The sequence below is a fragment of the Macaca fascicularis genome, chromosome 12 (assembly GCF_037993035.2).
Source record: "Macaca fascicularis isolate 582-1 chromosome 12, T2T-MFA8v1.1".
Taxonomy (NCBI): Eukaryota; Metazoa; Chordata; class Mammalia; order Primates; family Cercopithecidae; genus Macaca; species Macaca fascicularis.
Genome location: NC_088386.1, coordinates 17,980,267 through 17,998,266, shown reverse-complemented (window position 1 = coordinate 17,998,266; position 18,000 = coordinate 17,980,267). Strand labels below are relative to the sequence as shown.

The window sequence follows — 18,000 nt, the reverse complement described above, 5'->3', positions numbered from 1 at the left end:
AAAGCAATGGAGAAAGGTTTTCAAAATGTTAAGAGAAAATAGTTAATGACCTAGAATTCTACTCCCAACCAAACTAGCACTTAAACGTAAGAATCGGAAAAAATTTTTTAAAAAGACATTTTCAGACATGCAAGATTTCATACAATTCATTTACTGCTCATGTACTCTTTCTTGGGAAGTCACTGAAGGAAACCAAGCAGGAGGAAGACATGGATTACTAGAAATATGAGATCCAATGCAGGAAAAAAGCAGAGGACAGCCCCAGGACGATGGTAAAGAGACATCCCAGCATGGTATCTGGTTCATGCTGCAGCTTGTATCAATTATTTTGTGCTGCATAACAAACCAACTCAAAACGCAATGGCTTAAAACAACCATCTATTTAGTTCATAATTTTGCTAGGCGGTTCTTCTGGCTGATCTTAGCTAGGCTCACTCATGCATCTGTGGTCAGTTGGCAGTTTAGCTGGGGCTGACTGGTTCCAGATGGCCTCAGTCAAATGCCTGACACGTGTCTCGGTGTTGGCTGCGGTGATGGGATGACTGGACTATGCTTCTCTCCTCATCAAGAAGGTGAGCCTAGTTCATCACGTGACAGCAGAGGTCCAAGAGCCCAAACCACAAGGACTCTTCAAGTCTCTACTGTGTCATATTTCATTGGTCAAAGCAAGTCACATGGTCAAGGTCAGAGCCAAAGTAGAAAGTACACTCAGAGTCACAGAGCAAAGGAACACAAACACAAGAAAGGGAATCACTGCTATTGTTGCTGTTGCTGGCCTTCCTTTTTTTTTTTTTTTTTTTTTTTAAAGTAAGGATGAGGTCTTGTTTTTATGCCCAGGCTGGTCTAAAACTCCTGGGCTCAAGTGATTCACCCACTATGGCCTCCCAAAATGTTGGGATTACAGATGTGCACCACCATGCCTGGCCTTATTTAATATTTAGTTTTTTACTAGTCGTTTCCCCTAACAGAATGTAAAGTCCCATGTGGGCAGCCTTATTTGTCATATTTGTCCCCAAGTGCCGAAAACAGGGTCTGGTGCACAGGAACTACTAATCTGTTTCTTTAGAATAAATTAATAAAAACAAAAAATACACAGCGAAAGGAAAAAAAAAAAGCAACTCTTTATAGTGGCTGCTTTGGCAGAGGAATTGAGAATTTGTCAGGAGTGGAAGAGCAGGAGAAATGAACTAACTGTTACTTATTAAGGCCCTCGTCTTCCAATCCCTACAGCTTTCAGGGTCCAAGTGGTGGTCTCCACAGCATTGCACACCCACAGGGATCCATGAGAGTGTAGAAGGGAAATGTGAGAACTATCTATCTATGATTTCTTTTCATGTCAGATGGGCAAAGTGCTGACATTGTGGCAAGGTTTGAGGATGGCACATCCCACACTTGAATGTGAACACCGAATCATCATGCTTATGAACTGCAAAAGCATCAAAATATTTGTTTGGTTTCTTCCTAAGAGAAAAAAGGCATTATTAATATTTAATTTATAGATTTTGAGTCCATGCTTATAATTTATAAATTATATTCTAATGCATGCTCAGTGATTTTATTGACAAGAGTATGGAATCAAAGACATTTGGTCTGAAGAAGTTAACTTACAGACTAATAGCCCATAGGTCTTGTAAATGGTGAACATGTTTGACTTGTCTTGTACTGTTTTAAAATGGTTTAAATAAAATCCAGAGATTTCACATAAAATTCCACAGTTCTGGCTGTTTTGGGGATGCTAGAGGAGCTGGCATTGCTGGTCCTGTGATTTGCTGGAGCTGGAGAGCATGTGCACGTTTAGAGGTGTGTGGGTGTGTGTGTGTTTGTGTGTGTACGTGTGCTCTTGTGCACCAAGGTCTTCCTAATGGCTTCCTTTGGGTTCTCATATTCAGTTCACTTCACTAATTTATCAGCCTGGCCTTGCAGACATTTTAGTTTATTGCCCTTTTCTGACAGTTTCTTAACATCAGTCAAATCATTTGTGCCTGCTAGCAGTGAAAGTGATGAGATTTGCTAATAATATAATTTTCTTTTTAAAGACTGATTTGAGAGCTACTGCTACCCTAACACTACGCTTACTCACATTCAGTCCTGGTGAGTAAGAATAACAGGGCAGGTGTTGACACACCAGAAACCGGGCTTAACAGGGGAGTGTGTCCTTGTGAATCACCATTCCTCAGGTGTGTCCTGGCTGAAAGCAGGCTGACAACCACTGATCTTCAGTCGACAGTTTTGTACCTTGATATTCTAATTATGTGTAGTCCTCCTTTGCTACATATGTAACCATAGATTCCTAGGAACTTCTTGCAGGTACTGCTTTATCACATTGATCACCATGGTTTGCATAGTGAAATATAGAGATGGTAAAGGAATACACACACACACACACACACACACACAGAGATATATGTACATATAGTAAAAGCAGGAAGAGAATATCTCATTTTTGTTTTGTGGTCTGTCCTTAAGATCATTTTTTCATTCAATCCTTATAATAGTCATACATGGGCAGTTTTTTCTTTTTATCTTAATTTTAGAGATGAGAAAATGAGGCTTAGAAAAGTGAAATAAGGACCGGGTGCGGGGGCTCACGCCTGTAATCCCAGCACTTTGGGAGGCTGAGGTGGGTGGATCACAAAGTCAGGAGTTCGAGACCAGCCTGGCCAATATCCGTTTCTACTGAAAAATACAAAAATTAGCCAGGCGTGGTGGCGCGGTCCTGTAGTCCCAGCTACTCAGGAGACTGAGGCAGGAGAACCGCTTGAACCCGGGAAGCGGAGGTTGCAGTGAGCCGAGATCGTTGCATTGCACTCCAGCCTGGGCGACAGAGTGAGACTCCATCTAAAAAAAAAAAAAAAAAAAACAAACAAACAAAAAAAAACAGAAAAGTGAAATTAGTATTCCAAAGTCACAACTACTAAATGACAAATCCAAGATTCAAACCCAGGTTTAATTCCAAAGGCAATGGTCTTTACTAACTAATACCCCCCGCATTCCAAAAACCAAAACAAAATCTCTTGATAAGATTGAAATTTCTCCAATAATATATTTCCAACCAATGATTTCGTTGTCAGTGAAAAGAAACTATAAAATCAATATATTCTACTACAGCCAATGGAGAAGTTAAAGATGTCTCCAGCCACATTAATAGAGGGAAAACTCCAAAGGGTGCCCCAGGGCAGAATTCAGTACAGGTTTAAGTACACGGCCAAAAAAAGCTAAAACCTTAACATTTAAACATTTTTATCGGAGGTTAGAGACAACCTTGAAAAATAATAGACCATTTACTTGTTTCAAAAATGACAGATTGCTTTTTGGTTGCAACTTCTATTCACCAGAGACAAAAAGTACAGACTAAATGAATTTTTTTTTTTTTTTTTTTTTTTTTTTTTGAGACGGAGTCTCGCTCTGTCGCCCAGCCTGGAGTGGAATGGCCGGATCTCAGCTCACTGCAAGCTCCGCCTCCCGGGTTTACGCCATTCTCCTGCCTCAGCCTCCCGAGTAGCTGGGACTACAGGCGCCCGCCACCTCGCCCGGCTAGTTTTTTGTATTTTTTAGTAGAGACGGGGTTTCACCGTGTTCGCCAGGATGGTCTTGATCTCCTGACCTCGTGATCCGCCCGCCTCGGCCTCCCAAAGGGCTGGGATTACAGGCTTTTAATACAAGATCAAAACTCCAGTTTCACTCATGCAGTAGGAGGCTTTCCAATATGACCAAGGGGTACCGTTGGACAAAAGAGACATAAACAGTTTAAAGCCTCAGGCCCCACTCACAGGAAGTTTATCATTCACCAGAGGAGCGGAGGAGTCTACCTCTGGGTGCAAGAAAGTACTAGGTCAAATGAGGCGCTATTCCAAAGGGTCCTGACAGCCAGGCAGAGAATTTTGGACTGACAGCTGTCAAAAAGGGAGCTTGGGGCAGCAAAGGGTTAAGAGGCCACTCTGTGCCCAGGCCGCATTAAACTCAGCGTGTGTACTACTGAGAAAAAGAGATGTGGTAAACAGAGGCTTTCACAATGAGATAAGAGGCTTAAATAAATTAATCGAAATGGTTCTGAACATGATAAGATGTAGGGTTTAGATGAAAGAGGGCGAGGCAGCTGCTAAAAAAGAAGAGATGTACATATTTCTCCAGCAGAAACAGGTTATGCAATCCAGGGCAGCTTGTACAATGGAAGGAAAATATGTTAATTAGATGGAAAGTGGGCTGTCTATTATGGGTGTGTGTGTCTTGGGGGGCAGAATTATAAGTGAAAAATCAAAGATGAACTCCTAAGCAGAGCTTTCATGGGGTGATATAAGGGAGGTTTTGTAGTTTACTTTTACAATTTTTCTATTTTTTTCTAATTGAATTAATACACAAATAAATTTTCCTTGAAATAGTTACAAAATTTATAGGTCAAAATGAAGTCCCCTTTGACCATCTCTCAACTTTACCCTGCTAAATCCCAACACCCTCCCCAGTGTATCTTTTTGGGAAATCTGGAGTACAAGCATATGTACTATTTCAGCATGATGAACAAAATAAAAAAAAAGGCCGGGCGCGGTGGCTCAAGCCTGTAATCCCAGCACTTTGAGAGGCCGAGACGGGCGGATCACGAGGTCAGGAGATCGAGACCATCCTGGATAACACGGTGAAACCCCGTCTCTACTAAGAAATACAAAAAAACTAGCCGGGCGTGGTGGTGGGCGCCTGTAGTCCCAGCTACTCGGGAGGCTGAGGCCGGAGAATGGCGTGAACCCGGGAGGCGGAGCTTGCAGTGAGCTGAGATCCGGCCACTGCACTCCAGCCTGGGCTACAGAGCGAGACTCCGTCTCAAAAAAAAAAAAAAAAAAAAAAAAAAAAAAAAAAATTATAAAAAAAAACAGGAAAAGGAAAGCTTGCAGTAATCCTAACGCTAACACCCTTTTCTTAAGCAGAGGCTGTGTTAGTTAGAGATAAGCTATTAGCTCATTCAGCAAATGTGCTGTGAGCAACTACGAAGTACCAGGAACTGGGAATACAACAATGACCTCAAGGAGAGCATAACCACTTCCAAGGCTGGCATCATTTCCCACAATATGCTGATAAGGAAAGTGAGACTCAGAAAAATTACACAACTCACCCAAGGTTACTGCAAGTTAAGTGGTAGTGCTGGGATTCAAATTCTGGCCCTCCTTCTACAACTGTCTTCAAAGTCTGGCTCTCCTTCTAAAACTATCTGATGGTTTTTAAACCATTTGTTATAAAAGCAGAAGTCTTTTTAAAATTTTTAATGAAAATATGATAAAATTACTATATTGTAGTTCAATGTAGAGAAAACAAATGTAAAAGTGGATGTGCTCTGTTTCATTTGAAGTGGCCTACTCAGAAAGATGATTTTGTTTTTATTAAGAGGACTGGAAGGGATTGCTTATATGAAATACCCCAAAGGCCCAAGTCTTCTATTGCCAAACAGCTTTAGGTGTAACTACTAGGCATCATTGGTAGAGATCATCAGCGCTAATGAATTACAAACTGGGCAGTGCCTGGGAATTACCTCCATTGCTAATTTTGAATTCAATAGGATTCAGAGATCAGCAGTTGTTAAAAGCTACCTTTTGGTGACTCTGATGATCAGCCAGATTTGAGAAGCGATTCTAGTGCAACTTGTTGTTTTGCTTAATTCCTCTCCTTTAGGGATCCTGCTTTGCCACCCCATCCTCCACCTGTTCTTTCAATCTAGAAACAACCGATCAGACTTGTGCCGTAGGGACACTGTGTGGAACGCCCAGCTCTTGTGGATTACCGTCCCAGAATGCCTTGGTTTCCTTCCTTCTGCTCTGATTTTTTATTTCTACTCACCCTTCAGTTATGAACCACATAATCCTTTCTAGAATGATACAGGTTATTCCTGGCCCTGCTCTAATCATTGCTTCCTAATTACCACTTTAACTTCACATCTATCATTGGTGAAATTTTAAATTCCCTCCCAGGTAATAAATACCAAGGATATTTCATGTGGCATCTCCACTTCTTTTCCTGATGGTGTGTCCTAGTAGGACTCCATGTGCCTCTGCTGCATGAATCTTCCCAGATTAATCCCAGCTTCTTGTTCTCAGGACACTACTGTCTATTGCAGCAATCATTTTTATAATATCCCCCAGTGAGCAATTATTCAATGTCTGCTTATCTCCAATAATAGAAAACTCGTTTTAGGAAAGAACCTGTTCTACTGTTGAAGAATAGTAGCTGCTTTAAAGAAAGATTCCACCAGATCTTGAGCTAAACCTAGCTTTTCTGTACCTTCTGTTCACTGGTTCTTCCCTCCTGAACAGTGGTTCTCAGTGTGGTTCGGCCCCAGCAGCAACAGCTTCACCTGGCAACTTGTTAGGAATGCAGTTCTCAGGCTCCACCCTAGACCTACTGAAGAGAAACTCTAGGGAAGATGCTTAGGGACACAGCCCCCGAGGGATCTGATGGACTTAAGTTTGAGACTCTGCATTAGAAAGCAAAGCTTCTCCCAGACCACTGGTCTGGATACTTTTAGCCTGGCCTGGAATGATACTACATCTCTTGTTGACTCAATCCCCAAAAACACTTGAGTTTTCCAATGTAGTTTACCTCTTGGTCTAAGGGCATAATATTGATTGTAGCCTTTGGATGGGGTGGAAACAAGTGAAGCTTTCAGTGTTCTGTTTCTAATCATGTTTAGGCTTTCCTGGGGACAAAATATTCTTTAGGTTTTTTGACACCATTGGCCAGTCACACAAAGCAATCAATATATTTCTAGCATAAACACAGAATATTAGTTTTTGATACACAGTGTGTCTTGTATATATTTAACGGATAGATGGTTTGGAATACCTGGGAGCTAGGAGGGTTAGTTTTGGTCAATATCAGGGGTTGTTAATCAAAAGGACTTCATGAAGGCTGTGAGAATTATGGTGAACTTTGATAGATGGAAGTAATGCAATTAGGTTATTAATTAGTTATGCTGGAGTTCATCAAAAGAGAGATAATCCTAGGTGAGCCTAACTTTTAGAAGATAACTTTTGGCCAGGCATTATGGCTCACACCTGTAATCCCAGCACTTTAGGAGGCCAAGGCAGGAGTTGCTTTAGCCCAGGAGTTCAAGACCAGCCTGGGCAAAATAGAGAGACTCCATCTCTACAGAAAAATATTTAAAAATTAGCAAGGTGTGGCAGTGTGTGCCTCTAGTCCCAGCTACTAAGAGGCTGAGGTGGGAGGATTGCTTGAGCCTAGGAGGTCAAGGCAGCAGTGAGCTGTGATTGTACTACTGCACTCCAGCCTGGGCAACAGAGTGAAACTCTGTCTCAAAAAATAAAAATAAAAATAAGAAGAAGGTAACTTTCTTGAAGGTGAAGACTCAGAGAGACTCTGCTGGCATAGAAGAAATCAAACAGTCCTTGAGAAGAGGTAAGAGTAGCTACAGGAGCCACTTGGTAAGAAGCTGAGGGTGACCTCTTAGAGCTGAAAGCAGTCCCTGACTGAGAGTTAGCAAGAGTTAGCAATGACCTTGGTCACTGTCTTAGTGTGACTGTGCTGCTATGACAAAACACCTTAGTCTGGTCAATCTAGAAACAACAGAAATTTATTTCTCACAGTTCCGGAGGTTGTGACAGCGAACATCAAGGTGCCTGCTGACTCAGTGTCTGGTGAGAGCCCACTCTTCATAGACAGGCCCCTTCTCTTTGCAAAAGGGCAAAAAGGGCAAACAAGCTCTCCATGGACTCTTTTATAAGGGCACTAATTCCGCCCTCATGACCTACTCACGTCCCAAAGGTCCCGCCTTTTAATAACATCGCTTTGGGAGTTAGAGTTTCAACATATACATTTGGGAGGGGGGAATGCATACATTTAGACAATAGCAATCAACGTACTGCAAGGAAATGAACTGTGCCAACTACCAGTGCACCTGGAAGAGGACCCTGAGCCTCAGATGAGGTCATGGCTCCAGCTTCCAACTCCATGTCTGAGCTGGTGAGACCCAGAGCAGAGGACCCAGGTAACCCACACCTGCACACCTGACCCACAGACACTGTGAGAGAACACATTTGTTTTAAGCCACTCTGTGTGTAATAATCTGTCATGCAGCAATAGAAAAGCAATGTACTACACGTCAACAAATCGTTGCAGTCAAAGAAAAACGTTTCTGAAGTTAGTTACCACTGTGCCCCACAAATGGTGAATATTTAATAAGCCTTGACTGAGGATGTAATTTTGGATGACCATGTTTGAGAAAGGAAGGTGATGAGGGGTAAGGGTCCTGTTGAGAAAGAGGAAGTTATGTGCTGCTTTGTGAGAGGGCATGGTTAGTGATGCGCATGTGGCTACATGAGAAAGGCCTCAAGCCCCGTGTTCTTTGAGGACCACTTAGGAATATTGGAGAGATGTTTCAAGACCCAGTTGGTAGGGGACTGAGGCACCAGTGGGGGAAGCAGTCTCTGGTGAAGTGGAAACTGAGGACATCTGCAAGGCCAAACTCGTTGGGTCAGGAGGGTTTTTCTCCAGGTAGGAAGATAAAATCTTGTCCATAGACCAGCTGCGGATCCTGACAATGCAGCAGTCAGTAAAAAGGGCTCCTGCACCCGCTGAGTAATGAGGCAGCGTTTCTCTCTCAGACTCACCCGGGGCGCTGTCCTCCCAGCGGATGCTTCCCCCATCAGACTCACCTGGGGCGCTGTCCTCCCAGCGGACGCTTCCCCCATCAGACGCTTCCCCCATCAGACTCACCCGGGGCGCTGTCCTCCGAGCGGACGCTTCCCCCATGAGACTCACCCAGGGCGCTGTCCTCCGAGCGGATGCTTCCCGCATCAGACTCACCCAGGGCGCTGTCCTCCCAGCGGATGCTTCCCCCATCAGACTCACCTGGGGCGCTGTCCTCTGAGCAGATGCTTCCTTCCCCTGCCACAGACTTGAGTAGGATCTTCAGTGTCCCTCTGCCTGACTTGCAGCTCGGGAGTCTCCTGTACTCAAAATTCCTCTTGCCAACTGAATGAACTCCATCACCTTCCCTCTGACCGTTATCCTATTAAAAACCTCTTCCTGAACTGACCTCATCGAAGCCTTACCACTAATTTCTGCTGGTTTTGACCTAAATAGGGTCAACCTCAAACATGGTCCACAACTGCTCTGATTTCACCAAACTGAATTCTTGTTAATCTGACTGAATAGGACTCTTTTCAAAAAGAACACATTTTTTAGGAATTGACTGACTGAAAACAATTAATGGGTGAACAACTTTCTTTTTTTTTTTTTTTTTTTTTTTGAGACGGAGTCTCGCTCTGTCGTCCAGGCTGGAGTGCAGTGGCGCGATCTCGGCTCACTGCAAGCTCCGCCTCCCGGGTTCACGCCATTCTCCTGCCTCAGCCTCCCGAGTAGCTGGGACTACAGGCGCCCACAACCGCGCCCGGCTAATTTTTTGTATTTTTAGTAGAGACGGGGTTTCACCGTGGTCTCGATCTCCTGACCTTGTGATCCGCCCGCCAGGGCCTCCCAAAGTGCTGGGATTACAGGCGTGAGCCACCGCGCCCGGCCGGGTGAACAACTTTCATACGGTTTGAATTTAGGATAATCTGAAGTGGCAGAACATTGACTAAATTATTAAAATTGTGTATTGAGAACATACAACAAGCAAAGTGCTGTATCACATACTATGGAGATTCGGAAAGTGGAAGGTGTGGTTTATTTTCATCTCATCTTATTTGGTAGATAAAGTAGAACATAAGAAATTAACAACACAGGCCGGGCGCGGTGGCTCACGCCTGTAATCCCAGCACTTTGGGAGGCCGAGGCGGGCGGATCACAAGGTCAGAAGATCAAGACCATGGTGAAACCCCGTCTCTACTAAAAATAGAAAAAATTAGCCGGGCGCGGTGGCGGGCGCCTGTAGTCCCAGCTACTCGGGAGGCTGAGGCAGGAGAATGGCGTGAACCCGGGAGGCGGAGCTTGCAGTGAGCCGAGATTGCGCCACTGCACTCCAGCCTGGGCGACAGAGCGAGACTCTGTCTCAAAAAAAAAAAAAAAGGAAATTAACAACACAAATCACACATAATAAGTTAATATGGCAAAACAAGAGGCTGATTACCAATGAATGACAAGGATAAAAACTTTGATACAAGTTCTATAAGGATCAAATCACAGTGAGCTCTTTGGATCAGGAAACTTCCTGGAGAAGAAGAAAAGAAATAAAAAAAAAAAAAATTTTTAAAGAGACACAGTCTCACTATGTTGCTGAGACGGGAGGTGAACTCCTAGGCTCAAGCAGTCCTCCTGCCTCAGACTCCTAAGTAGCCTGGGATTGTAGGTGTGTGCCTTTGTGCCTGGTAAGAAGTAAAATTTTGATCTGCATTTTAAAGCATCGGCAATGGAATGGGCTGAATATTGCTCCCACCCCCAAATTTAGATGTTGAAGTCCTAACCCCTAGTATGCCAAATGTGACTGCCTTTTGTATATTTTGAGATAAAATCTGCTATGGTTTGAGTGTGTCCTTTCCAAAATTTAAGTGTTGCCAATGTATTAAGAGGTGGGACTTTTAAGAGGTCATTAGGCCATGAGGTCTCCTTCCTCATGAATGGAATGAGGTGCCCTCATAAAAAGGCTTGATGAAGGGAGTTCGTCCCTTTTTGTCCTTCTGCCTTCTGCCCCGTGAGGACACAGCATTCCTCCCCTCTGGAGGTCATGGCAGTCAAGGCGCCATCTTGGAAGCAGAGATCGGACCCTTACCAGAAAATGAACCTGCCTGTGCCTTGATCTTGACCTTGGCCCAGTCTCCAGACTGCTAAAAATAAGTTTCTGGTTTTTTCTTTCTTTTTTTTTTTTTTTTTTTTAACAAATTATCCAGTCTGTGGTATTCTGTTAAAGTGGCACAAACAGACAGGGTCTATAAAGGGACAATTAGGTTAAAATGAAGTCATTAGCGTGGGCCCCATCTAATATGACTGCTGTCCTCATGAAAAGCACAAATTAAGACAGACACACAGAGAGGAAAGACCCTGTGAGGATACAGGGTGAAGATGGCCATGTACAACCCCAAGAGAGGCCTCAAAAGAGATGAACCTTATGGACACATTGGCCTTGGATTATAGCCTTCAGAATTGTGAGAACAACTTCTGTTGTTTAAGCCACCCAGTCTGTGGTACTCCATTATAGCAGCCCTACCAAAGCAATACGAGAAATATCTGGTAACATTTACTCTTTTGAATACAGGGAATTAACTAATTCTATAAGAGAAAGAGGGGATAAAGGGAGCAATAGAAGAGATTGGATAAAAACAAGAAGATGAATTTCAGGAAATAGTGGAGATAGCAATAAGAGGATAAGAAAAAGTGGCCGGGCACGGTGGCTCATGCCTGTAATCCCAGTACTTTGGGAGGCTGAGGTGGGCGGATCGCGAGGTCAGGAGATCAAGACCATCCTGGCTAACACAATGAAACCCCGTCTCTACTAAAAATACAAAAAATTAGCCGGGCGTGGTGGCGGGCGCCTGTAAGTCCCAGCTACTTGGGAGGCTGAGGCAGGAGAATGGTGTGAACCCGGGAGGCAGAGCTTGCAGTGAGCCGAGATCACACCACTGCACTGTAGCCTGGGTGACCAAAAAAAAAAAAAAAAAAAAAAAAAAGCACCAGGGATCCCCAACATGAACTTTTGCTGAGGAAAGAAAATCAAGATTACTTACTCCAACAGGGACGCCTTTGTCTTGAGACAGTGGAGAAAACTTCATGAGCTCAATGAGAAAGAGGCAAGGAAGAAGCAGGAGAGAACTTTAGGGAAGTGAATGGAATGAAACTAAAAGGAAATGAGCAGCACTATGGAGATACCTCAGCTACTGGAGACAGAGTACAGGAAAGGGAAGTAACATGAATCCCAAGATTAAAGAAAGTAAAACATGAAGAATGTGAGGGAGTAAAAGGAGTTCGAAGGAAACCTGGAGGAGCTAAAAACGAACCATACACATATGGGCCAAGTGTTATGTAAGTGAGAAACAGGTCACTGAGAGAGCATTAGATCATTCAAACTCGGAGTCACAGTTTATGGGGATCAGAAAACAAAGGAAATAGGGTTTAATTTTAAAATAAGAAACAGGCTGGGCGCAGTGGCTCATGCCTGTAATCCCAGCACTTTGGGAGGCTGAGGTAGGTGGATCATGAGGTCAGGAGTTCGAGACCGACCGACATAGTGAAACCCCATCTTTACTAAAAATACAAAAATTAGCTGGGCATGGTGGCACGCGCCTGTAATCACAGCTACTTAGAGGGCTGAGGCAGGAGAATCACTTGAATCCGGGAGGTGGATTTTGCAGTGAGCTGAGATTGTGCCATTGCACTCCAGCCTGGGGAACAGAGTGAGACTCCGTCTCAAAAAAAAAAAAAAAAGTAAAAGTAAAAATAAAATAAGAAACAAAGTTATATGGGAAGACTGGACTCGGACATCAACTTTTTATACCTTTCCTGGATCCTGTGAGCCAATAAATTCCTCTTTTTGTCTAAATTAGTTCAAGTTAGGTTACTGCCTTTCAAAACCAACCAAAGTAAAAAAATAACTATAAATGGAGGAGGAATGAGACATCTCTTTTTGGCTATATTGAATAGATGAGATATAATTTACCTAAAGTGTAGTTTACAGACAAGCCAGTCACTACACAGCCCATTTCTGGGGGGAACTGCGGAGCCTGCAGGTCCTACTAAGAAGGTCGCCATGTTCTATGCCACGTTCTCTACCCAGCCTCTAGAACCCCTCAGCCCCCAGTTCCCCAGCTCAGCTGACTAGAATCAGCAATGTGCTCATGATCCAAAGGCCATCAAGTTTTCTATGGGTTTATGGCCCACGAGGAGGTTTAGCATAGAACCTCTGTTTTAATAAGGATACTATTGAGTCAAACAGCCATTATTACCTAGAAAATTCGTGTGGAACTGACAAATTGTGAATAAGTTGAAGTTTTGAGTTATCAGAAAGGATGAGTGAGCAGTTATGAACAAGCAGAAGCTATAGGTAAGCCAAAATCAAAAGGTATTTATAGGAGAGTTGAAAAATTAGTAGAAATGGGAATGGTAGCAGTACAGATGGAGGGATGCTGAGTCACTGCATCTATGGGATCCCTGAACTTGCCAAGGCAGCAAGAAGATGACTCAGATCGGTGACTCTTCCACGGGATGCTTCTAGTTCCTGAGTGACTTCCAGAGTCCAAGAGGCCCAGCTCAACAGGTTTTCTTGATACGTCAGAAGATTCTTAAAGTCCTTATTTCCATAAATACCGTCATGATACCCCTGCTCCCATCACCCAGATGAACCACTGTTCTTTGCAGCGAAATGGTCTTAACAAACATCTCAATAATAACATTGGCTAACACTTATTTAACATGTATTATGTGCCAAGCACTGAGATATTAATTTGACACATTGTACCTCACTTAATTTTCTGAACAATCCTACAAGGCAGGTACATATTATTCTTATCAATTTATGGATGGAGAAACCTAACTTAGAGAGGTTATCTTGCTTGTCCATGTCACATCTTCTGTGGGGGAGCTAAGTCTGAAGCAGAGCTGTATAACTCTGGAGTTCAAACATGTAATTATATTTAACTTCTCTCAAGTTACTCAGTTCCCTTGGGATCATTTCGGATGTATAGAGTGGAAGTAATTTAAGTCATAAAATCAGAAATGTAGCAACCAGAACTAACAGGGAAAAAAAGACTCATCATGAATATCATGTGTTATAAAATAATCATGTGTCTTGCTGAAACTTCATAAAAGAGAAGTTCTAGAAAGTTCTCCCAAACAAGAAATGGTGAATGGGAATAATTACTAATTTCAGATACATAATATGTGCCAGATGTATTATCCTATTTGAACAAAGGGTTAAGGAAAATATGTATTCTTTCTAGTTTAATAGTGGCCTCAGTTTTCCTAATTTGCTTCATAAAGTCTTATGCTCTTGACAGGGAATTCTCCTACAAAGGGGTTTTCTGAAATCAACCATGGATGTAGAGAAGAGACTACTTTGCATTAAAAAAAAGAGAAATGAAACTGTAGAGTTAAAAGAAAAAAAAAATGTGGCCAGGCACGGTGGCTCACGCCTGTAATCCCAGCACTTTGGGAGGCTGAGACAGGCGGATCATCTGAAGTCAAGAGTTCAAGACTAGCCTGGACAACATGGTGAAACACTTTCTCTACTAAACGTACAAAAATTAGCTGGCTGTGGTGGCGTGCACTTGTAGTTTCAGCCACTCAGGAGGCTGAGGCAGGAGAATTGCTTGAACCCAGGAGGTGGAGGTTTCAGTGAGCTGACTCTGTACCACTGCACTCCAGCCTGAGCAACAGAGCAAGACTCAGTCTCAAAATAAATAAATATATAAATAAAATAAAAAATGTTATGTGTAAGAAAAATAAGCTGTGAGATATGAAGTGTAAGATATCAACTCTTCTAATTATGTTGCATTAATAACTAAAATTTATTTCTCAAAAACTGGAAAATTTAGCAGAGAGGTAGCTATTTAAAAATGAATAATAATGTTGAATATGTGTTTGCTCCATGAGGGCATAGATTTTTGTGTTTCCTTCACTGCTGGATCCTTAGAAGCTGGAACAGACTATGTTATATAGTAGATGCTCAATAAAAATCTGCTAAATAGAACGAATAAATGACTGAACTCAGAAGACTGAGATTATTCTCTGAATTGTATCTCTAAATGATATATGAGCAAGTCATTTAGCATATTTGGATGCAAGTTTTCTTTATTTATTTGTGGGATTTTTGTTTTCTAAAATATACTGCAAGGAGATGGAATTTGTTCCACTAGACATAAAACCTAACAGCATGGTACTGGTTTAGGAACAGGCAATAAGTCAAAGGAACAGACTAGAAAATTTAGAGAGAGACTTTGAATACACAAACACACACTTAGTATTTTAAATAACATCAATATAACAGCACGGTACTGGTTTAGGAACAGGCAATAAGTCAAAGGAACAGACTAGAAAATTTAGAGATAGACTTTGTATACACACACACACACACACACACAGTATTTTAAATAACATCAATATATAATATAAAATGAATTGGTTTATGACATCTGGCCATTGATTAGGACAAATCATATTAATTCCCTCTCAAGCCATATACAAAGCCACATTCCAGATAGATCAAGGACTTGAACATTTTTAAATAAAAAAGCAAAGTATGGCCGGGCATGGTGGCTCATGTCTGTAATCCTAGCACCTTGGGAGGCCAAGGTGGGTGGATTTCTTGAGGCCAGGAGATTGAGACCAGCCTGGCAAACACAGCAAAACCCCATCTCTATTAAAAATACAAAAATTAGCCAGGCATGGTGGTACACACCTGTAATCCCAGCTACTACTCAGGAGGTTGAGGAATGAGAATCACTTGAACCCGGAAGGTGGAGGTTGCAGTGAGCTGAGATTGCACCACTGCACTATAGCCTGGGTGACAGAGCAAGACTCTGTCTCAAAAAAAAAAAAAAAAAAAAAAAAAAAAGCAAAGTATAAAACTACTAGGAACAAAATTCACAAATTCATAGAAATGTTTTTATAACCTTACCATGGTGTACCCTTTATAAGAGTAATGCCAGGCTAGGCACAGTGGCTCACACCTGTAATCCCAGCACTTTGGGAGGCTTAGGCAGGTAGATCACTTGAGCCTAGGAGTTGGAGACCAGCCTGGGCAACAATAGTAAGACCCTGTCTCTATGAAAAAACAACAAAAAAAATTAACTGGGTGTGGTGGTACACACCTATGGTCCTAGCCACTTGGGAGGTTGAGGTAGGAGGACTCTTTGAGTCCTGGAGGCAGAGGCTGCAGTGAGCCATGACTGCACCACTGCACTCTAACCTGGGTGACAGAAAGATACCATGTCTCAAAACAGTATTTTAAAGAAGAGTAATACCAAAGCCAAAACTATAAATAAAACAGATTATTGTATGAACAAAAATGCATTAGAGTGCAGGAGAAAATAAAAAGTGTTATGGAATGAAGAGGAAAACTTGGACAAATGAAGATGGTACCATACATCCAAGCTAATTATGTTACTTTAAAATATTTCTTATGCCTGTCACAGTGGCTCACACCTGTAATCCCAGCACTTTGGGAAGTTGAGGTGGGAGAATTGCTTGAGCCCAGGTGTTCAAGACCAGCCTGAACAACACAGTGAGAACCTGTCTCTATGAAAAATAAAAAATTAGCCAGGCATGGTGCCATGCACCTGTGGTCCCAGCTGCTCAGAAGGTTGAAGTGGGAGGGTCACTTGAACCCAGGAGGTTGAGGCTGCAGTGATGGCACCACTGTACTCCAGCATGGGCAACCAAGTGAGACCCTGTCTCAAAAATTAAATAAATAATATATTTTTTAGATTATGAAACTATTATCACATTCTCAAAACTTTAGGGAAATAGAAAATAGAAAAAAATCCCCTGATTATAACACAATGACTATCATTTTTGTTTATTCCCTTGCAATATTTTTCATAGGAATTTTTTTGTTAAGATATTTCACATGCCATAAAATCCACTCCTTTAGAGTGTACAATTTAGTGGATTTTAGTATATTCACAAAGATGTGTAAGCATTACGACTCTTTAATTCCAAAATGTTTTCATCCCCCACCCCAGAAAAAATGATGACAACACATTAGCAGTTACTGTTCATCCCCCTCCCTCAGCCCAAATCTACTTTCTGTCTCTATTTATCATAGGTATATTTTAAACCCATTTGAATTGTAGAAGCCTCCCTTGTTTCATTTAACTGTCTGTCAGAAACAAGCTTTCCATAAGTGAATAGTCTTCAAACTTTTGTATAAAAAAATCAACTCTAAAATGTTTGCAGAGGGCAAAAAATAAAAGGAAGAAAAACAGAAATAAAAAGGATCATTCCAGGATACCAATTAAAAATATACATAATTTACTAAAAAGTATACAATACAGGTCAAGAAGTGAATAGGGATTCTTTGATTCTTCCACTTTCTTAGTAAACTTGCTTTCACAAAAAAAAAAAAAAAAAAAAAAAAGAAGTAAATAGGGCCAGGTGTGGTGGCTCAGGTGCGGTGGCTCACACCTGTAATCCTAGCACTTTGGGAAGCCAAGGCAGGTGGATCACCTGAGGTAAGGAGCTCGAGACCAGCCTGGACAATATGGTGAAACCCCATCTCTACTAAAAATACAAAAAATTAGCCAGGCATGGTGGCGGGCACCTATAATCCCAGCTACTTGGGAAGCTGTGGCAGGAGAATCCCTTGAACCCGGGAGGTGGAGGTTGCAGTGAGCTGAGATCGCGCCATTGCACTCCAGCCTGGGCAACAAGAGCGAAACTCCGTCTCAAAAAAAAAAAAAAAAAAAGTGAAAAGGCACTAGGTCAGATTATTGAAGAAAGGAACATTTTCTTGGGTCTGATGGTTTTACTATTGTGTTATCTTCAAAAACATTTTTTAAACAAAAGCAGTACATGCACATATTTACAAAAATGTCAACAATGCTTAAGAGCTTATTGTAAGAGGTAAGAAAGCTTTGCTGCTCTATCCCGCCCCCAACCCACCCCTTTGCCTTCCACTCAAACCCTAGAACCAAGTCTGACTTTTTAACGGCTACAGTTTTAAAAATTCTCCTGGGTGGTTACTTCCCTATCTCTAAATACTACAGTCATATCGCCACTTCTTTATTTATCAGACAGACAGGCTTTATCTGTGGACTTCCTTCCTATTCTGATAGATGAGAACTCAGTTCACTTACACCCTCCTCCCTCCCGATATGGATGTCTCCTTATTTTTAGTTCCTCTATTGTAATTTTAGGTAACTTATTTACTTGAGTTCCTCTTTGTAATTTTCTTAATATATGAATATTCACTTCCTGTTCTGCTAACTGTAACTTGTATCTCTCAAGTCCCCACTTTGCGTGGGTCCTCTTCCCTTCTACTTCCAAAATTCTCTCTGCGTGTTGTTTTCTATAAGATTTCAACAGAATAAGTGAAAAAGTTCAAATGACCAGCACAATGGAATATGACGTTTTAAC

General features: G+C 42.0%; 1 long non-coding RNA gene and 1 other non-coding gene across 3 annotated transcripts in view; both read right to left on the bottom strand.

Moving 5' to 3' along the window:
• Positions 1 to 18,000, bottom strand: part of LOC135966515 (uncharacterized) — a 53,824-nt gene that overhangs the window by 6,456 nt on the left and 29,368 nt on the right. The window lies entirely within an intron of this gene.
• LOC123568189 (small nucleolar RNA U13) lies at positions 1,335 to 1,438 on the bottom strand. The gene has a single exon (XR_006691406.1). It is a non-coding gene; the product is annotated as a small nucleolar RNA U13 (small nucleolar RNA).